The sequence below is a fragment of the Myotis davidii genome, unplaced genomic scaffold (genome assembly GCF_000327345.1).
Source record: "Myotis davidii unplaced genomic scaffold, ASM32734v1 scaffold424, whole genome shotgun sequence".
NCBI lineage: Eukaryota > Metazoa > Chordata > Mammalia > Chiroptera > Vespertilionidae > Myotis > Myotis davidii.
In genome coordinates this window covers 1,533,261-1,556,787 of record NW_006295827.1, presented here as the reverse complement: position 1 = coordinate 1,556,787, position 23,527 = coordinate 1,533,261, and the positions used below count along the sequence as shown (strand labels likewise).

At 41.3% G+C, this 23,527-nt stretch overlaps 1 long non-coding RNA gene across 1 annotated transcript; it reads left to right on the top strand.

The window, feature by feature from the left end:
* The first annotated feature begins 1,995 nt into the window (after positions 1-1,995).
* LOC107184243 lies at positions 1,996-21,203 on the top strand. The gene is made up of 3 exons (XR_001515071.1): positions 1,996-2,005; positions 18,652-18,657; positions 21,112-21,203. It is a non-coding gene; the product is annotated as an uncharacterized LOC107184243 (long non-coding RNA).
* The last annotated feature ends 2,324 nt before the right edge of the window (positions 21,204-23,527 follow it).

The window sequence follows — 23,527 nt, the reverse complement described above, 5'->3', positions numbered from 1 at the left end:
TGCGTTCTTCTCACTCTGCAGGTGAGCTCGTTTCTGGTCTTCGTGGTGGTCACCCACAGGAGGGCAGCAGGGCTTCCCACGTCACTCCGGCTCCAGCTATAGCAGTGGTTCTCAGCCTTGGCTGCACATTAGAATCACCTGGGAATCTTTTTTAAATCCTGATTTCTGGGCCCCATCCTCTGGAAATTCTGTTTCTTTGTTACTCATGTTGTGGCCCCACCCCATAACAAAGAAACAGACTTTCCGGAGGATGAGGCCCAGAAATCAGGATTTTGAAAAGATTCCCAGGTGATTCTAAAGTGCAGCCAAGGTGGAGAACCACTGAGCTATAGGAAGAAAGCCTCTGGGAAGTGGTGAAAATGCAAGGGTTTACAGTAGCTGGAGGGTGTGATTTGGCCCCAAACAACACCCACCTAAGGAATAGGAACATTGCTGTGTGATGGTAAAATTAAGCAAAAGCCGGCTTCCTGTTTGAGACCTGGGACCAAGTGGCAGCACCCTCCAGGTCCTGAGAGACAGAAGTAGCCATGGCCCCGGGAAGCCAGCCCCGGGGCAGCAGGAGTTGGTCAGCAGAGGTAGGAATAGACACAGTAAAGGGCAGAATTAGCGGCCCCAGCAGCGCCAGGAGTGTGTGGAGGGGGCCATCCATCCCGAGGGCTCGACTCGCAGTCAAGCTGAAGGGCAATCCGTGCCATGGTCCCTCTTACACCTACAAGTTGGCAGCGGCTGGGGGACCTCTGGGTCACATCTGTCCTCCCCTCCCCACTGTGTCAGGCTGCATTTCTGCTACGTGGCTCGCATTTATCTTGGCCATCCTCCCTCCGTGGCAATCGCCACTTGACCCCTCTGAGACATAAACAGGGATGCTGTGGGGAGTGGTTATTAATAGCTCTGAGTTGTCACATGGCTAATTTAGGGGAAATAAACGACTTTGCAGTTTTCATCTTTCCCAAATGAAAGAGAAAGAAAAAAAAATTGCGGCACCAAAATAGATATTTCTGGATAGCGACTTCTAACATGAGAACGATGCTGAGATTTCCCATTTATTTTATGTGCTGTGAAGTCAAATCATTTACAGGCAAAAACAAACACATTACTGAATTAAAAAAAACAGATCATTTTAAAGCATTAAGTATTTAAATGTCTTTGGTAAAACTAATTGAGCTGAAAGAATGTGGGGAAAAACATGATGACTTCATTTTAGAGGATGCTGGGCCTGAGGTAGGTGGCCTCCCTCAGGTCTGCCATGCCTCACCCCACCTACACCTTTCCCAGCCTTTGATCTCTTCTCTGGCCAGTCAGCTCATCACCCGCTGCAAGCTGGCACTAAGGAGTATGGCAGGACATGAGTCTCGGCACATGGAGGTGATGCTGACCCACTACCTGCCGGCGCATAATTCTAGGCTCAGCCTTTGCACCCCATGTGCCTCAGTTGCCAGAGGAGAGAATATTGCCCTTGTGCAGATAAAGCAACACAAGATGCTACGAAAACGTGTCAGTAACCCACAGAAATTCCCAATACCTCTTTAGAGCGATAACTCCCTTTGCTTTCTGTTCATAGCTTGCTGCTGTAGGTGCTGTGAACCACTTAACCCACCTGCTTCCATAGGAAAAAATTTACTCATCAGCATGAGAGCAAGGACTGCTACTGCTGGTGAGACATAAACAGTTGAATTGTTGATTCACTTCTGAAAGTAAAGATGAGCACAGCCAAATTCTAAACACATGCATTGTTGCTGGGTGGGTCAGGAAACAAATAATTGCTGTCTATGATTTTGAGCCTTATCTGTTTGAGTGTTTTGTGTTTTAGGGACTCGATTCAGAGAACAGCCAGAGGGACCTTTGCAAGAGGTTTTGTGGCCAGCTCAGTCCTGTGGGCGCCCTGCCATCTGTGCAGCACGTGAAGGCCGGTCTCGGTCTGTACTGCACTCTCACTTCTCTAGGGCCTCAGCGGAAAGTCTTGAGATGTGAGCCCCTGCTTCAGACATGCCCACTGTGGGAGCCAGTTCTGCCAGAGCAGATTAAAGGCATGAGTGGTAGAACAAATCTCTTCCTCTATTAAAACCATCTTATCCTTGCCTTTTGAAGATGATACTGCTAAGCCACCATCACCAGCATGTAAACTAGGAGATGTTTTCCCAGAAGCAGAGAGGGGTTTATCCTGTTCCATCCACACGTTCTGGCCCGCTGCTTCTGCAAGAAATGTCAGGCGCCCGGCCAAGGTCAAGAGAACTGTCTATGGCCCAGACTCTGGGACTCAGCAAACTGGCTGAGGAAGGAAATGACACTGTGATCTGTTGAGCCAACCAGGCTCATCAAACCCCAGAGGCGAGGCAAAGACAGGGAGGGAGAAAAGGACCCTTGGAGGAAATGTCATCTAGATTTGTTTCATTGTGAAGCTCTCCAAAACATTCATTTTAATTATAGCATCTTCCTTGCAGCTTTTGGGTCAATGCCCTCACCCTTCCATTAGTAACATTCTTAGCACCTTCTTTGGTAAGAATGTTAAAAGGATTGAGGAAGAGAGAGAGATCCCATGATGCTACTGCCTGCACAAGATAATCAGTACTTGAAACTTTTAAATCTATAATAATAAAAGCATAATATGCTAATTAGACAGGACAGCCGAACGACCTTCCAGACGTCCTTCTGGACGAAGCCGGGGCTGTGAGAGCAGAGGCAAGCCACCACGGCTGTGAGGGCTGAGCCCCTAGCATGAATTTTGTGCATCAGGCCTCTAGTAGGTACATAAACAAAGAAGCTTACATATCCAGTCTCATACACACCATGCCCCCTTCTACAAAGGCTTGAAGGTAGCATACAAGAATATAAATATGTTAAATAGGAAACAAAATTTTAAATTATTACATAAGAAAATAAAGATATAACAGAGGGGTATGTCAGGTAGAAACTCAAGAGTTATATATGGTTCAATAAGGCAAAAAGATAGCTATAAAATTGGGGACAGTATCCTGGCCACAAAAATAAAATAAGAAATACGATTTATTACACATTTTCATTGTTCTTGATCCCTGTCTCTCAGATTATATTACTTCTCTGGCATAAACCAAAATTTCTTGAACCAGTGGGTCTAAATTGTTTTGTTTTGTTTTTTCATTTGGAGCTTCATAGAAAGAACAAAGCAACAGCTTCAACAGCATGTCTGCAATATACAAGACCGGGTTTGTACAGCAGATTCTTATGGCATTCCTTAGTGTGAGCAGAGGGGCCATTTGGGAAGGCTCTTTTGCTGCAGGCGCTAAACTATTGAGTTCTTCAATGGTTGGGTCTAATGTCCTCAAGCTTTGGTGTAGATTAAAATTATTTAAAGAGCCTAACCGGTTTGGCTCAGTGGATAGAGCATTGGCCTGAGGACTGAAGGGTCCCAGGTTCGATTCCGGTCAAGGGCATGTACCTTGGTTGCAGGCACATCCCCAGTGGAAAGTATGCAGGAGGCAGGCTGATCGATGTTTCTCTCTCATCAATGTTTCTAACTCTCTATCCCTCTCCCATCCTCTCTGTAAAAAATCAATAAAATATATTTTTAAAAAATTATTTGAAGAACTGGTTTAAAAAATATAGATAGTTAGGCCTCTTGCCATAGATTTAGATTTAGTGGGCATCTGCATTTTTAATAGTCTCTCCAGGTGACCCTTGTAACTGTCAGATCTGGTCCTGGAACTTCATGAGCCTTGCCAGGGCTCTGGTTCCACCAGCCAGGGTCCTTCTCTGGGGCTTCTTTTAAGAGTTGCTTAACATATTGAAACACTTTGGGTAATTGCTTCAAAGGACACCCCACTGGATTTCTCCAAGTAAACAACCAAATCAATAATCCTCAGACATTTAAAGCTTTACTTTTATGTACCAGATCAGCAAGTGCAAGGAAACTTCCCCCATGTCTTGAATTCTAGCAGATTTAAATTGTATAACATGAATTAAAGTTGTATTCATTAAACACCGGGAAGGTAATTATATTGGGAAGATACACATGCTTTCCCCTGTGGCTAGGAAGAAAGGTGTATTAGAATCACTACTGGATTCACGTCCCTTTCTCGCTGTAACTTTTTCCTTTCCAGAATGCTTTCTTGGTGTCAACATGGGGCTCTTGGTTCAGCAATTTGGCTGAAATGGCCAGTTGAATTGAGCTATTTTGGCTGACAAGTTAATTAAATTAGTTGCTAATTAATTAAATAACTACCACATATGTTTAAAAGAAATCACCCTTAAAAACCTACAAAAATATTTGTACATGTGCACAGAGATTGTTCAATGAATCATTAAATATGTTAGCAAAAATATATTTAAATATCCATGAATGAAGGTGGCTAAATAAATTATGTTACATCTGCAGAATGAACTAATGTGCAGTTATTAAAAGTAATTCATTTACCATAAAAAGGTACAAAGTACTGATACATGACACAACATGCACGAGACTCAAAACTATTATGCTAAAAGAAGGGAGTGATGTCAACAAAATAGGAGGTCTCCAGCTCAATCCTCCCCCTACAAATAACTCTGTGGCATCCATTCATGGCCAAAAGTGCCTGTGTGGGAACTTTGGAAACCAGGTAGAAGGTTGAAACACCCAAGTGCAGCCCAAGACCAAAGAGAGCTGCTCTGAGAAGGCATGCCCACATCCCACTGGCAAGCTGGCAGAATGTGGTTTCAGCTGCAGACTGAAAGCAGTCCCATTCTCCTTTGGACTTAGCCTCTCAACCCCAGCCATTAAGGGACCTGGGAGCTACACCCATCAATACCCCTGGTGAGAAACTCACCAACCTTGGTCCCAACTGAAGATCCTGAATCTGTCCTGTTATTCCAGCTCCAGGTCCAGTCAACCATGGTCCAGAGTCAGCCCTGACTACTCTGGGGCCCAGTGGTGCCAGTCTTTACCCCTGGTATCAAGCCCACTGGACCCCGATGCACCCCTGAGATTGGCTACAGGCCTGCTGTACTGCAATCTCAGAGTCAGTTCTCCCTGTTCAGGGGCCCACTCAGGAAGCACATTCAGGAACCTGGCAGAAGCCACATCCATCTGCACCCTTGGGAACAGGCCTGCTGTCTGTGCATCCAGCTGTGCTTGATTATGGGCCTGAAAGTAGTTCCTTCCAGCTGGGGACCCAGTAGGAACCACACTCACTTCCCCCACCCACAGACCTCACAACAGCTCCAACCCCACTCACTTGTGATCATACAGGCAATCCCAGCAGAAGGTCTTTATCTGACACAAACCAGTATGCAAAGAGGGTTTGCTTCTTCAAATGAACAAACATCAATGTAGGTTACATCAATAATGAAAAAAGTAGGCAAACATGACACCACGAAAGAATACTAATGAAGCTCTGGTAACTGACCCCAAAGAAATATAAATCTCTGAATTGCCTAATAAATAATTAAAGATAATTATCTCAAGGAAGCCCAGGAAACTACAATAAAATACAGACAACTCAACAAAATCAGAAAAATAATACATGAACCAAAAGGAGGATTTGTTCAGAGACATAAACTATGAAAAGGAACAAAACAGAAATTCTGGAGCTGAAGAATACTAGTATAATGACTGAAATGAAAAATTCAATAGGGAGCTTCAACAGCATAAAAAAAGAATCTGTAAAGAAGGTAGAAGAAAAAGAATGAATTTGAATAAGGTCATTTGAAGTCATTCATTCAAAGCAGAAAAAGGAAAAAATATTTAAAAAGTGAAGAAAGCTTGTAGGACTTATGGGATATCATAAAGTAATCAATGTAGGCATTATGGGGATCCCAGAGGATAAGAGGGGATAGGGGCAGAAAGCTGATCTAAAGAAATAATGGCTGAAAACTTCCTAAATCTTGAGAGGAGTAGGGAAATCTAGATTTATGAAACTCAAAAGTTCACAGACAAGATCAACCCAAAGATTACACCAAGACATGTTATAATTATATTATCAAAAGTTAAAGACAAAGAGAATTTTAAAAGCATCAAGAGAAAAGTGACTTGGTACATACAAGAGAATCCCCATAAGTCTGTCAACAAATTTCTCAGCGGAAACCTTGATGCCAGGAAATCTCCATTCCAAGGTCACTACTCTACTGTTCTGTTAAACTACAAGGAAGTAACTGAAGGAGATTATCCTAAGTAAAGATTATGTGGCTTAAGTGTGATTGTTCCTAGTAAAGGTGATTAACTACCCGCCTGGTACTTAGTTAAGGGGTTTTACTGATTTATTCCTTTCCTTAGTCCTGTTAATCCCTAACTCCAGGGAAAAATCCCCACCTGGGGAAACAACCTTTCTCGGAGAGGTAGTCCTGGTTAAAACACATAGCACTAAGAGGGCGAGCAAACATGTGCCATGTATGCCAGGTCCCTTGAAACATATGCTGTGCAGATGTTTCTTCCTTGCAGCGACTGTGTCAAGCAGCAAGGGTGGACTGGCTTCTGGCAAGAGTGGAATGATATATTCAAGTAGTAAGATGTAAAACTGCCAACTGGAATTACTGAACCCAGAAAATCTGTCCTTCAGAAATGAAGAAGAGGTAGACTTTCTCAGATGACCAAAAGCTGAGGGAGTTCATCACCACCAGACTTGCCTTCTTGATATCATACAGACACAGACTAACATGCTCTGGAATGTAGATTCCATAGCTTCTTCTTTGTGGTCCCAAAATACCACTCTCACCTACCAAGCTCTTCTCATGCTTTGTCACAGACCCTGAAAAGACACTTTCAAATGCAGGATCCTCACAATAGCCATCCAAAGTAGAGAAGAGTTCCAAAATCCGCATGTCCTCATTCTTTAAAGGCAACCTGGACTTGGGAAAATACGTAAGGGACTGAATGCACTGCATGGGGAGTCCAGGGACCTGGGGCCTGGCTCTGTGTGTTGACATTGGAAAGACAGCCGCTTCAGGTCTTGGTTTCTGTGTTATTCTGGTTTATATGATTACGGAGGCTGAAGCTCCACCACCTGCCACCTGCAAGCTGGAGAACCAGAAAAGCCAGTGGTGTAATCCAGGCTGAGTCTGAAGACGTGAAAACCAGGAACACTGATGTCTGAGAGCAGGGGAAGGATGACCTACCTCACACAATGAGAACAAATCTGCCCTTCCTCTGCTGTTTTGGTTTATTCAGCCCCTCCATGGATTGTATGATACCATGGCATTAGTCGGGGTGAGTTGCTTTACTCAGTCTGCCAACTCAAATGCTAATCTTCTCCAGAAACATCCTCACAGACACACCCAGAAATCATGCTGACCAGCTATCTGGGCATCCCTTAGCCCAGTCAAGTGGACACACACAAGTAAATACCATAGAATTCTTTCTTACAAAATAACTAGAGGCCTGATGCACGAAATTCATGCAAGGGGCTCGGCCTTCGCAGCCCTGGCTTCACCCGGAAGGTTGTTCGGAAAACATCCGGAAGGTCGTTTGACTATCTGGTCTAATTAGCATATTACACATTTATTATTATAAAGTTGGAATAAATGATTTATAAAATTTGCTCTTTCCAAAGCCAACATTCTATGCTACTTCTAACTGTATTGCCCAGAGTGTCCTGCTGACCCTGACCCTGACTCTGCCTCCTGTCTCTTTCCTATGTCCACTGTAGTTGAGAGCCCTGCACGTTTGCAGCCGGCATTGCCATGCTGTTGCCCAAGCTACATCTGCTCCCTCTCCTGAGTGTGATGACTTTTTGTTCTTCCCAGGTGTCTGTGAGAGGAGACGGCTGTGGTTTGATCAGATAGCCCTTGCTCTGCTCACCCAAAACCTGCTGCTTGGAAAATCATAGGTAAAGCCTCTGACAGCATCATTAGTGTGAGTCAGCATGGTGTTGTTCAGGCCCAGGCATAATGGAGGGAGTGAAGGGTGTAATTTGCTTGAACACACACACACACACACACACACACACACACACACACACATGCTCCTGCAGAATAATTAGTTTACACTTTAGGGGGAGGGTAGGAATTCCTCTTGACCCAAGCGCAGGCTTCTTTGTCATCTTCTGTCTGAAGAAAGACAGCTGCTCCATAGTCAGAAATGAAAGGGTGAGCGAAACAAATGGAAAAACAAATAATGCAGGGAGACAGGATGTTTTTTGCATCATTTGCTGCTCAAAGGCTTTCTTTGCCATTGGGATGAGCGGAGGTCTCATGCTTTACTGTTTTGGACTTTGATAAAAGCCCAAACAGGAGACCTCTCCAGCTTCCAAGCAAGTTAGTTTAGCAGAAGGACAGTGCTGCTGATGGAATATGAGGATTTCACCTGTTCTTGTGCATCTCCCAACCTTTTGGACTATTCCTATGGCTCCTCTCCCATGCTGGTCTGTTGGCACCTCTCCTCTACGTATGAATCTCAACTTGGAGTACCATGTAAGGAGCTGAACACACCACAGAAGAAAGAGCACTGCATGAGGAACCAGGGGACCCGGGGCCTGGTCAGTGGGTTGACCTTGGAAAAGCAATTAGCCACTCGGGCTTTGGTTTCCTTTCTTATAAAATAATAAGGTTGGAATAAGTCACATTCTGTGATTCTATTTCTACCTCCACTGTAGTGTCCTGCTGATCCTGACCCTGACTCTTTCCTAGGTCCACTGTAGTTTCAAGGGCTGGCTATTTGCAGCATCAAACACATACCACTATTGAAGACCTACCCTGTAGTTTCAGTGATTTAACACAACCCAACATACAACTACACACACACAGTCAGCCTAGTGAAATTACAACCATTATGCTTTCTTTACCATTCAGATGGTAACAAATATTGAGCTTCTACTGTGGGTCTAGATTGGAAGGCACTATGGAGTATATTAAGGAGAATGTGGCATGGCCCTTCTTACACAGAACTGAAGATTCACTTGAAGATATGCAACCCCCATAAGACAAGCAGGGAATGATTGAGCCTTCGCTTTTATGAAATAAAAGAAATTCAAAGAAGGAAAGGATGCTTCTTTGTCATCTTCTGGACCCTTCTTCCAGAATCAGGTTTCGAGTGGGACATCTGAGCTAAAATTACTGCGCTGTTTGAAAATAGGAGCTAAAGAAAGGCTTACTGAGCACGCCCATGGAAGTGGAGAGAAGTATTCGGAGCGAGGTGGGGTTGAGGCTGGGCCTTCAACGACGGGTGGAATCTGGAGAGGGAGAATCCTGTGCTGTCTGCAGCAGAGACTTCATGTTGGAAATGAGGGAAGGTCATGTGGACGTGGTTATCATGCAAATACTGCACTGTGCTCATTACAGAACTCTCTTATCTAAGTTATCTCATTTAATTCTTATAATGTCCCTCTAAGCAAATCTTGCCTCTTTTTTACAGATGAATAAACTATGACTCAGAAAAGTTATATAACTTGCCAACAGTCACGGAGCTAATAAAAGAGATAGAGGCAAAAGCCCGTGGATCCTGAATTGAAGTCAATGTTCCTTTTATTCTGTAATGCTTTGTGAGCCAGATTACAGTGGGCCTGAAACGACAGGCCAGGCATTGGGGAGAAAGGTCTGAGACTTCGACACACAAAGGTTATCATCATAACTTTCATTTTTCTCAGTTTGTCCCAACAATTTTTACCTTGTGGCCTGACTTGGCATAGAGCTATGGGTTTCTGTGAGGAGCTCTGGAGGGCAGATGGGGCAGAGCAGGTTTTGAAAGTGAAGGATGAGTCTGCCTAAGAATTTTGAGGTAGGTTGGAGCTAAAATGAAGGAGAGGGGAAAAAAAACTCAGTTGGAGGAAGTAAATTAATGAAGAACTTATGACTTCAAATTCCTTTTCAGATATTAACTCTTTCATTGAGTGCCTACTATGTGCTAGGTGCTATGCAGGTACTAGTTTTGGTTCTTTAATGTAATGGTCAGCCATTCCAAAAATTCCTCACCATCTTATAACACTTTCCCTCTGTGTTTTTCCACCATTCCAACCTTCAGTTGTAAAATCATCCAGTAAATATTTGTTGAGCACCTATAATATAACAGGCCCTATGCTAGGCTTACAGGAAACATACAAACGATATGCTTCCCACATTAGATCCAGGAATGAAAAAAAAAATCAAATAATGGGATAGAGTTGAAACCAAAGGATCTGAAATAGATGCAAAGTTGATATTGACATTTTATACATAATTGAAATGGTATTTAAAAATCATTAGTCTGACATAATAAGTACACAACTCGGATCCTTACTTATACACTAATTAGATAGATCCCCAGAGGAACTAGTGAGTTAAACATAAAGAGGAAACAAATCATGAGAAAAAAATCATAAGATCATGTTTCTTTTTTTTGATTTGAGAGACCTTTCTAACTGTAAAAGCAAAGGGAGAAATCATATAAAGATTTCAATAACTCTAACTTCACAACGAAAAAAAATGTACACACAAAGAAAAATACTGTAAGCAATATTGTTGGAGGTCTTCCAGGGCAATTCGATGCTGTGAATTCATAGCTGAATGATGCTCTTTGCTGGAAACTCAGCAATGATGGACAAAACACAAAAGGGAGAACTGAAAGGTAAACTGAGGCTCAAGTACAAGATAAATATTTTTGTGGATAGGACACAGCAGAAACACAAGTTGAAGCCCTGGGCTTGCTAGATCCTGAATCTAGAACCAGACTGAGAGTGGGTATCTGAGCTAACATCACTGCTGTTTGAAGACAGGAGCTGAAGAGAGGCTTACTGAATGTGTCCACGAAAGGAGGCTGAAGATGAAATGCTACAAAATGCTGTCAAAGGAAATTCTTTCAGATCATACAGACTATAAAGGACTTGTATCTAGATTATATAAAGAATTCTTAGAATGGCTATCATCAACAAATCAACAAATGACAAGTGCTGGAGAAGATGCAGAGAAAAAGGAACCCTCCCTCACTGCTGGTGGGAATGCAGACTGGTGCAGCCATTGTGGAAAACAGTATGGCGTTTCTCAAAAATTTAAAAATGGAACTCCCATTTGACCCAGTGATCCCACTTCTAGGACTATATCCCAAGAAAACCAGGCACTAAAAGAAAAATACCACATGATATCACTCATTTATGGATAATAAGGAACATTATAACCTGATGAACAAAAAAGGAGATACAGAGGCAGAACAGCATTGAACAGACTGTCAAAGTACATAGGGAAGGCTAGGGAGTGTTGGTGGGGGGGGCGGTAAGAGATCAACCACAGGACCTGTATGCATGCATATAAGCATAACCAATGGACACAAGACACTGGAGGGCGGGGTGAGGGCATATGCTGAGGGGGTAGGGGAGGCCAGGAGAAGATCAATGAAGAAAAAAAAAGGACATATGTACTACTATTTGTAATACTTTAAACAGTAAAATAAAATTTTTAAAAAAAATTTAAAAAGAGAATTCTTTCAACAATAAAAAGACAAATAATCTAATCAAAAATGGGCAAAAGATTTGAATAGACCATTTCTCCAAAGAAGATAACTCAAATGGCCAATAAGCACATGGAAAAGTGTTCAACACCATTAGTCATTACAGACATGCAAATTAAAACCGCAGTGAGATACCATTTAGCACCCACTGGAATAGGTGTTATAATAAAAAAGATGGATAATAGCAAGTGTTAACGAGGATGTGGAGGAAATAGAATCCTCATACATTGCTTGTGGGAATGTAAGATGGTGCAGCTGCTGTGAAAAACGGTTTGGCAGTTTCTCAAAAGCTAAACCTAGAATTGCCATATGACCAAGAAATTCCATTTCTAGAGATATAACCAGGAGAACTGAAAATATATGTCCACACAAAAACGTGTACACTGATGCTCACAGCAGGTGATATGGGCTGAATTGTGTGCCCCCAAATTTCTGTGTTGAAACCCTAATCCCCAGTGTGATGGCCACTGGAAGTGGGGCTTTTGGGAGATCATCAGGTTTACATGAGATCCTGAGAGTGGGGCCTCTTCATGGTATTAGTGCCTTCATAAGATGAGATTCCAGAGATCCTTTCCCTCCCTTCCGCCCTCCCCCTCTTCCTCCCTCCCTCCCTCCCTCTCATGTAAAGACAGAGAATGTGGCCATGCGCAATCTAGGAAGGGAGTTTTCTCTAAGTGCTGGCACCCTGATATCAGGCTTCCAGCTTCCAGAACTGTGAGAAATTTAGTCTGTAGTATTTTGTTATGGCAGCCTGAACTGATTAAGACAGATTTTGGTGCCAAGAAGTAGGGTTCTCCTATAACAAACACCTAAACATTTGGAAGCAGTTTTGGAACTGGATGACGGGGAGAGGTCAGAATAGTTTTGAGGTGCATGCTAGAAATATGAATGGTAGGAGTGATTATGATGAGATCTCAGATGGAAATGAGGAACATCTTACTGAAAATGGAGGAAGGATGATCCTTCTTATAATGTGCCAAAGAACTTGGCTGAATTGTGTTCCAGTGTTTTATGAAAGGTAGAATTTGTGAACGATGAAATTGGATATTTAGCTGAGGAGATTTCTAAGCAAAGTGTTCCTCTTGACTCCTTACAGTAAAATGCAAAAGAGGAGAGATGAATTAAAGAAGAAATTGTTAAGTAAAGAAAACACCTAGAACTTGAAGATTTGGAAAATTCTAGTCTATTCATATTGTAAAAAAATTGAGAAAACTTTTAAAGAAATTTTTTTAAAAATGAGAAAACTTTTTCTGAAAAGAACACTAAGGGTTTAGCTGAACAAACATTCAATAAAGAGATTATGGGTGCAACTCATGAACTTAATCAGCTATCTCTGTAGAAGCCAGGCATGGAGGTGGTATTATACTAGTAAAGACACTGCCAGTTTGAACTAAAGGGGACAAGGAAAGCAGTGTAGAATGAAGGAAGGCTGTTGGACTTCCTGGATTTTACAGGACTGGACTATGGAGATATTTTGCTGCCGGGAGCCAGTCCATCCTTGCTGTTTCAAGGGACCTGGCATATATGGCATACTGTTCTTAATATGTTTGCTCACCTTCTTGGCACTATGTTTTTTAACCAAGGTCACCTCTCTGAGAAAGGTTGTTTCCCCAGGTAGGGATTTCCCCCTGAAGTTAGGGAGGGAATAAAACCTCTTAACTAAGTGCCAGGCGGGTATGGAGATAAGAAACACCGTAACCTTTGGAATAGAGATTGATAGGATTGGAATCAACTGGTATAAATACAGATGTAACAAGACAACAGGAGACAGAACTTAGATGAAGATCCTAGAGACAGAACTTAGAAGACAGAACCCACACAGAACCTAGACACAGAACCTTGGACAGAACCTAGAGACAGAACTTAGAAGACAGAAACTACACAGAACCTAGAGACAGAAGAACTTCACTGGAGAGAACATGTCAAAAGATCCTGGACAGAACCTGGCTACAGAACTTGGTTGGAGAACCTAGACAGAACCTGGCTGAAGAACCCGGCTACAGAACCTGGCGACCGAACCTGGCTGGAGAACCTAAACCGAACCTGGCTGGAGAACCTAGCGAGAGAACATGGCTACAGAACCTGGCTGGAGAACCTGGAGAACCTGGCTGGAGAACCTAGCAAGAGAACATGGACACAGAACTTGGCTGGAGATTGTGGCTAGAGATCCTGGCAAGGTTGCTGATCAACTGAACACTGTCTCCGTGTGATTCCTTCTTCGCCGACTCCATCCACACCTTTGGGGACCCCTGGACCTGTTGGGGCTGGACCCCAGCATTTTGCTATGAGTGTGCACTATTCCTCATAAAAAGGGAAGAATGCCCCCAAAGGTGATTCAGCGATGATCAGGGCTACCTCCTTGGTTTCAAGAGTAAGGTCATCGCTTCAATTTCAATAGGCCAGGCAACTTCCACCTCAGAACCTCAGGGATGGGGTTACCCCAAACCTTGGAAGTAGGACCCTCACCTGGCAGAGTCTTGGAGGCATGACCCCTGGCTAGTAGAGCCAAGGGACCAGTGGGTCATAAAAGTGGGACTGCTGCCCTATGGGTCCAAATGTTGGAATATTGACTCACAAAAAAATTATTCTCAAACTGTAAGATTTTAATGGAATTTGTCTTGCCAGTGTTTGGGTTAGCTTGGGACCCATTACCCCTTCCTTTTTTCATATTTCTCCCTCATGGAATGGGAATGCCATCCTGTTTTCATATGTTTTTCATATAATCTGTCTGATTTCAGATTCACAATTGGAGGGGAATTTTTCCTCAGGATGAATAGTACCTCAAATTTTACCTATATCTGATGATATTTAGATGAGACCTTGGACTTTAGACTTTAAAATTAATTCTGGAATGAGTTAAGGCTTTTGGGGCTGTTGAGGTGAAAGTAATATATTCTGCATGTGAGAAGAGCATAAATTTTGGGGAACCAGGGGGAGAATGCTAGACTAAATAGTGTCCCCCACAAATTCATGTGTTGAAGCTGTAATTCCCAATATGATAGTACTTGGACACAAGGCCATTGGGAGGTGACTAGGTATAAATGAGATCATGAGGGTGAGGCCCTTGTGATGGAATTAGTGCCCTTATAAGAAAAGACACCAGAGAGCTTGCTCTTTCTTTCATGTGAGGACACAGCAAGAAGGTGGTCATGTGCAACCAGGAAAAGAGCTCTCATGAGAAACTACCCTGATTTCAGATTTCCAGTTTTCAGAACTGTGTGAAATAATTATCTGTTTTTTAAGCCACCCGGTCTATGGTATTTTGTTATGGCAGCCAGTGATGACAGATACAACAAAATTATGCATAAGTCTAAAAATGAAAATATCCCACTCTAGCCAGTTTGGCTCAGTGGATAGAACATCGGCCTGCAGACCAAAGGGTCCCAGGTTCAATTCCAGGCAAGGGCACATACCTCAGTTGCAGACTCCTCCCTGGCCCAGGCCCTACTTAGGGCTTGTGCAGCAGGCAACCGATCAATGTGTTTCTCTCACATCGATGTTTCTCTGTCTTTCCCTCTCTCTTCCACTCGCCCTTAAAAAAAAATCAATGGAAAAATATCCTCGAGTGAGGATTAACAACAAAAAATAAATAAAATAAAAATAAAAATATTCCAATTTCCATCAATTGATGACTAGGTAAATAAAATATAGTATACTCATATAATGGACTAGCCTAAGTGCCCATCAGCAGATGAATGGATTAAAAAACTGTGGTACATCTACACAATGGAATACTATGCTGCTGTACAAAGGAAGGAGCTCCTACCATTTGCAACAGTATAACTCTGGAGAGCATTATCTAAGTGAAATAAGTCAGTCAGAGAAAGATAAATATCACATGATCTCACTCATTTGTGGATTATAATAAACAAAAACTGATGAACAAAAATAGATCCAGAGACAGAGAAGCATCAAGCAGATACTCAAACCTCAGAGGGAAGGTAGGGGAGGGTGGGGTAAGCGAGGAGAGGTCAACCAAAGGACTTGTATGCACGCATATAAGCATAACCAACGGAAGCAGACACCAGGGGGTTGAGGGCATGAACGGGAGTGGGGTGAGGGGCAATGGGTGGATAAGGACACATATGTAATACCTTAATCAATAAAGAAAAATAAATAAATAAATAAATAAATAAATAAATGAAAATATCCCAAATTTCTATCAATTGATGACTAGATAAATAAAATATAGTATATTCATATAATGGACTATTATTGAGCCATAAAAAGGACTAAATACTGACACATGCTACAATATAGATGAACAAAGAAAACATGCTAAGTGAAAGAAACCAGACATAGAAGGCCACATATTGTATGATTCCATTTATATAAAATGTCCAGAATAGGCAAATCCAGAGCAAGAGAAGGATTAGTGGCTGCCAGAGGCTGGAGATAGAAGGGAAGAAGGACCACTGCTAATGGGTACTGGGTTTCTTTGGAGGGTGATAAAAATGTTCTGGAATCCATGATGATGCTTGCACAACTTTGTGACTGTACAAAAACTACTGAATTGTGAACTTTACAAATACAAATCTTATAGTATGCAAATTATATCTCAATGAAACTATTATTTTAAAAATGTTGCCTAGGGCCATAGCTCCTAATAAGCTGTAGGCTTAGGGAGAAAGGTGAATATGGCTAGCCAAGCTCTGAACTAGCTCTGTGATTGAATATGTGATGGTTCCAACATCAATACAAGGCCTGGTCTGGATTGGGATCTTGAAGGATCAGTGGTGGCAATTGCAAACCACCAGACAGAGAGGAATAAGAAAAATGAAAATGAAACAAAAATATTCAAATAAAAATTAGACCATAATAAAAAATATCAAAATACAAGAAAAAATATATCATGTAAGATACCCAAGGAAATCAACATTTAGAACAGAACATAGACTCATGCATAAGAAATTAAATTTACACAACAGTTTGACAAAGACTTTCAAATTATAACATATAAAATCAAGTTACAAAATACTATTTTTATAATATTAGGAGGCTCAAAGAGGAAAATAAAGACATACTTTTGATTAAAAAAGCAAGAGATTACAAAATAAAGCAAATAGAACTGAAGAAAACCAAATATATTTTTAAAAGAATCAATTAAAACAACATAATCACAGACAGAAAAATCATCGTCTAATTTTACAAAATGGCAACGAAAAGAGGTTTAATTACTTAAAAAATACAATTGAGAAATTCACACAAAATGCATCATAGAAAGGCAAAGAGATGTTAAAACATGAGCAGTTAAGAGACATGGAAGATAAGATGAGATACCTCAACATTCAACTGGTAGGGATTCTAGGACTTCCAGAACAAAAAAATGGTGGAGATGATGGAAAGTCCATTTTTTTGAAGAAGTAATTTATGGATATTTTCTAAAATTTTATTTGAGAAATAGTCTTCAATTTGGAAATGCTCTCAAAGTATTGAACAGGATTAAACTGCATAGAAAGCTCAGGAACATACCCTAGAATATATGGAAACTCAACATATTAAAAAGATAGCATCATAAAATAATGGAGAAAGAACTGTTGCAGGAGAAATACAGAAAATGCTAAGTTCTGACTGCAAGCAGTAAGCCAAGTAAATTTTAACTGGACTAAAAAACCTAAATTTCAAAAGCAGAGTCTTAAGAATTTTAGAATAAAATATAAAAGAATATCTTTATAATCTTTTGGTAAGGCGGATCTATTTAAAAGAAAGTATAAAACATAAACAAATTGGATTATGTTCATATAAATCTTCTTCACAATCAGAATAGAAGAAAATAAGTTAAAAGGCAAGCCACACATTGAGAGAAGATATTTACAATGTGCAAAACAGACAATTATGTACAGAACATTTAAAAAGATCTACTACCAATAAAAAAAGATCCAATAAAAAAACGGACAAACTGAACAAGCAAATTATGATTTATGAATAAACATATAAAAGGATTCTCAATCTCACAGGTCATCATGTAAATACAAATTAAAATGACAATGAATGTCAATTCATACCTATCTGATTGGCAAAAGTTAAATACAGAATGTGGGTAAGAACATGGAGAAGCAAACACTATTACACTGCTCCTGGGAGTGTGAATTGATATAACAACTGGAGGTGAACTTGATTGCATCTAGTAAAGCAGAAGATTTTTATACTCTACCATCCAGGAAAGAAATTCTCACATAAGTGCTAAAGGAGACCTATTTACAAATATTCACTGCAAAATTGTTTGCAATAGCAAAAAAAGAGGAAACAATGTGAATATTCAATCCACTCTAAGGAGAATGAATAAATCACTTGTGACATGTTGATATAGTCAAATATACTGCAGCTAAAGTGAATGAAGTACAGTTACATGTATGAACATGGAGAAATGTTGGGGGGAAATGTTAAATGAAGAGGGCACAGTTCAGAGGGGTATATGCCAAATACATAAAATGTAAATTAAAAGTGTAAAACAATAATATTGAAAATCTGTAGATATCTAAGCTTGTAGCAAATATATGGAATGAAATTACCAAATTCATGATAGTGGTTAAAGAAATGGGGAAATAGCGAAGGGGTTGGCATTGGGGAGGAGATATGGAGACCTCAAGTTTATCTGCAAAATGGTATTTCTTTAAAACAAGTCTGAACTAAATGTAGAATAATGTTAAGATTTTTAAAAGCAAAGTAGTGGGTGTTCATTTTACTATTTTAAATTTTAGCTATATGTTTTAAATGTATTGTAATAAAAATATTAAAATCCAAACACGCCAGTACTAATAGATAAAAGTATATATTAGGAAAGAATAATTGCAATACATGTCAGGTAAATGATTGAGGTTCTTATTCTATAAACGGTCTTTATTAAGTAATGGAAGTGAGATGAGGATCCGAGAGGAAGGTTGACTCACAGGATTAACAGGCAATTTGCAAGAAGAGAAGTACAAATGATTTGTGAACTTATGAAAGCAAATTCGATAGCACTGCAAAAATGGAGACTGAAGCAGCAAATGAAACACAATTTTTAATCTATCCAATTCTAGGAATTTACCCTTAACACATGGCCAGGAATTCTCATAACTTTATTTCAAGGATATTACTCATGATTATTATAGTGGTGAAAACACTGACAACAATAGAGTAGGTGCATCTATCCAAGCTGGCAAACTAGGAGAAACATTTTTATTTTATCCTTTTACTCCTCATTACCAAATACTGATTGTTCTGCTTCTTAGATTCGATGTCACACATTTTTTCCTTCACATTTTAGCATCTGTGAAATTGGGATGTGTCTTACAGTGACTGCCTGCCAGGGGGCAGTCAGGATGCAGTTGCACTGTCTAAAATACTCATCAAAACTCACACATACATAGGTGTCCCATTCTCCTCAAGAGCTTCATAAGTGCTGTACGAACTTTGTACGTGCACACAAGCTCAGAAGCGCACAGCCATCTCAAAAGTACCCATCTTGGTGCAAGTTAGAGCACATTAAAGTGAATCTAAGCAGGTTAAGTGAAAACAATGTCAAAATCACACATTTATACCTAAGCTAACTTCCTAAGACGACACAGACCAAATCGGAACGAAATCAAGCAATTTGAAGCAACCAGGAATTGGCACTTTAAATTTTTTAAAAATGTAGAGTAAGTTTAGACAAAACTAAGCAGTTTAGGTCAAACGATCTCAGACTCTATCATTCTTCTTAAAACCAATTTCTTATGAGGCAATAGAGCAAGTTCTAGTGGATACTACACAGTTCATGTGAAGCCAAGCTTCAAAATTCCTTGTTCACATCAAACAAAACTTATTTCTCATTAGAACTCATTAATATGTAATTGAATATATTAAACCAAGCACAGACTCAAACATTCTTTTCAAAAGTAGCATCTTAGATGATATAGAGTATGTGCAGTTGAAACTGAGCAATATATGTCAAACCAAGCTCAAAATCTCTCACAAGCTTCAGAAACTCTATGTGCAAACAGAAGTGTTTCTTGCCTTGGCTATCAGTGGGTCATTGGATTCACTGACCATTTGTTCCTTGCACCCCTTTAAGACAGATTTCGGTTGCTTTGGATGAAAAGGATAAACTTAGCTCCTCAGGAAAAGCATTTTAGGGACACACTACGGAAGGTTTGTGGGTCCTCTAAAGAAATGTACAAAAAGTGATGCGGACAAAGACTTAATATATTTTCTTTGTGTAAAGGGCCTAATAAAATCTATTTTTAAAAACACACAAAACATAAGCCTCCAAAAGATGAGTGGGCCAAGAAGAGAGAGCTCAGAAAGGAGGAAATACAATCAGCCAAGAAACATTGGAAACATACATAAACCTCAAAGGAGATCAAGGAAATGCAGGCTAGGACAAGAAGTTCATTTTGCCTATCAAATTACCAAAGACTTACACAATCAACTATCCACTATGGCCCGCGGTTCCCGTAAAACAGGAACTATTATCTCCTCCTCATGGGAGGGTTTATTGAATCAGCCTTCCTGGAAAGCAATTTGCCAATATGTAAAAAGAGCCTAAAAACAGCCATACCCTGCTCATTTATGCAAAAAAAAAAAAAAGTATAGGAAGGATAATAGAAAAACTAAACGAATTGGTTGTCTGTGGCAGGAGGAGGAGCATAAAAAGGGAAGAAGTGACAATTCTCTGAATATACAGATACACCTTTCACATTTGTTTGAGTTTTAGAAAGACAGTAATGCTTTACTTAATTCCATAAATAAATGAATAATTAGGAATCAACCAGGATCTGGAGATTCCCCAAATGGAATATTATTCAGTCTTAAAAAGGAAGGGAATTGTGTCACATGCTACAATTTGGGTGAACCTTGGGGATATTATGTTCAATGAAATAAGGCAGTTATAAGACAAGTTCTGTAAGATTGAAAGATATGAGGTATCTACAGTAGTTAAATTCATAGAAATACAGAGTAGAAGGGTGGTTACCAGAAGCTAGAGGCAGAGGGGGAAGGGAGTTGTTATTTAATGGGTATAGAGTTTCAGATTTTTTTAATATTTAACACAGTTTACGAGAAATGCAGATTACTTTTCCATCAGGTGGAAAAAAAACAAAAAGCTAACATTTAAAATTTTTACCTCTTGGAAACAGTGTTGTAACAGCATCACCACATGATCCAGCAATTCCACTACCAGACGCATCCCCACAAAAGCTGAGCACAGACACTCAGGTATCTGTCCATCCATGTTCATAGAGGCATTATTCACAACTAGAGGCCTGGTGCATGAAATTCGTGCACAGGAGGGGGGGGGGCGAGGGGAAGGGGTAGGGATTCCTCAGCCTGGCCTGCAACCTCTCACAATCCAGGACCCCTCGGGGGATGTCCTGCAGGGATCAGTTGGACATCCTTCTTGCATTCTGGGACTGCTCACCCCTAACCGCTCATCTGCTTGCCTGCTCGTCCTAACCACTCATCTGCCTGCCTGCTCAGTGCACATCATAGCAACTGGTCGTTCTAGTCATTCCGCCATAATGGTCGCTTAGGCTTTTATATATATAGATAGCCTAAAGAAATGACCAAATGCCCTTGACAAGGGAATGGACAAAATGTGGTCTACACATACAATGGGATATTATTCACCCTTTAAAAAGGAATAAAATTCAAACACATGCTATAACATGGATGAAACCTGAGGATATTTTGCTAAGTGAAATAAGCCGGTCACAAAGGACAAATATTGCATAATTTCACTCATGAAATACTGGAAGTGAGTGGTGGTTGCCAGGGATGGGAGTGCAGGGAAGGAGGGAGAGGAAATGGAAGGTTAGTGTTTAAGGGGAACAGAGTTTCAGTTGGGGAAGATGAAAAAGTTCTGGGGATGGATGGTGATGGTGGCACAAAAATATGAATGTACTTAATGCTACTGAATTGTACAGCTGAAAATTATTAGAATGGTAAATTTTATGTCCATTTTACCACACTAAAATATTAAATAAGATTTAAATATATCTATATGCACAAACTGTATCCAGTAACAGAGATCCAGTTCTTCCGAGGTGCCTGCCCGTTTCAGGTTGCAGGGACCCCACCACAGGGAGCACATGCAGGAACTACAGATGCTGCACCTCACAGACACAGAGGCCCAGGGTTACACACTGCACCTCGCACACACAGAGGCCCAGGGTTACACACTGCACCTCGCACGCAGAGGCAGGCCCGGGGTTACACACTGCACCTCGCACACGCAGAGGCCCGGGGTTACACACTGCACCTCGCACACGCAGAGGCCCGGGGTTACACACTGCACCTCGCACACGCAGAGGCCCAGGGTTACACACTGCACCTCGCACACGCAGAGGCCCAGGGTTACACACTGCACCTCACACACGCAGAGGCCCAGGGTGACTGACTGTGCATGGACCCCACCACTGGGAGCACATCTAGAAATTACAGACACACTGCACCTGCACACACGCAGGGGCCGGGGGTTATACACTGCACCTGTGCGCACACACAGGCCCAGGGTGACTGCTGTTTCACAAAGCTTCCCAGTGGCAACAACTCAAAGGTTCAGGGACGGAGGGTTGCTTAAGTAAAGGAAATAAACCAACCAGCCATCAAAGAATAAGTAGTACATACCTTCATAGTTGATGCCAGGCCCTGTTATCAGGTTTTTGCATAAATTCATTCATTTAATCCTCACAATCACGAGCAAACTCATCCCCAGTTTACAGAGGAGGAGACTGGAGCACAGAAGGTGTACAGCTTACTCCTGTCGGGCAGGGCTCTGAACAAAGTGGCCCGTGGACTGCTGTGTGTCAGTGCCTCTCAGGTTAGGTGACATCCGGACAAGAGCCATCAAATGGAGGCCAAGTTCCACATTCTTGAGCTGCTCTGTTCCATGGGAAGTCAGTGTCTATTCTGCCCCCACCTGTGCATACAGCCAGAGGCTGCGGACCTGTGTTGGCTGGAGCACGGCGCAGTCTTTCCTGTCAGTCCCCCACCTGCCCTGGGTTTGGAGCAGGGACAGGTTTGCACAGCTGGTGCATGCAAAACAAAGCTGTGATGATCCGTAAGTAACGGACCGCTCCGTTGGCCTGTTCCGAGGGGCTCACTGTCACGTGATGCTGAGAAGGGAGCGAGGCCAAGTGCCGTGTAAGGGACAGCAGACGTGCACAGTGTCCCCGGCGCTTCCATCTGCACGCGGCGTCTTCACGGTTCACGCAGGACTTAGTGCTCGCACTGGACAGAGTTTCCCGCGTGTTACAGTTCTCTTCAGGGAGGCCTACTGCAGGTGAGCGTGTGCGACATCCGGCCTGGCGCCCTGGCCGCCCCGCCTCGGGGCTTTGCAGCTTCCGGGGTGGGGAGCAAGCCCCCACGTGCCTGCGGGAGCAGCCGTGGAGCCGCCTGCAGAGCTGGGCTGGGCCCTCGAGTTTCAGATTTTCAAGAAGTTATGGAGTTCTGTTTCACAACAATATGAATATACTTAACACCGCTGAACTGTACGTTTACAAATGGTTAAGATAGTCATTTTTATTCAAAACAAAAATAAATAAATGAATAAAAATTCGAGAAGAAATTGGATTTTTGCATATTCTTAAAGAATCTCCCCTCATTCAAATACTTATTAATTACAAAGGGAGAAATAGGAATTCTACAGATAACTGGCAGATACCATTTTAACAGTGGTTAACATCATTAAAAAAAAAAGATTTATCGATCTTATGAGACCCTCATGGGATTCATTGAGAAGGGCATATCATCTCTATGGTTTTCTTAAAGAAAAAAAAAAGCATTACCTCAATCTAAGTATGAGAAACCATAAAATAAACTCACTTTTAGGGACATTCTACAAAAGATCTTACCAGTGCTCAAGGTCATGAAAGACAAAGCAAGGCTGAGGAACTATCATAGATTGGAGGAAACAGAAAAAAAAATTGTAACTAAATACAATGTGTAACCCTGAATTGGATCCTTGCCCACAAAAAATAACATTAGTGAAAAAAAAACTGGTGAAATTTGAATAGAGTTTATACTTTATTTAATGGTATTTTTCCAATTTCTAAATTTTGATAATTGTCCTATGGTTATGCAAGATATTAACATTAAAGGAAGGTAGAAGAAATATTTATAGGAATTCTCTGTACTATTTTTGCAACTTTTCTGTAAGTCTAAAATTATTTCAAATTAGAATTTTTTAAACATCCATACCCAGGAGGT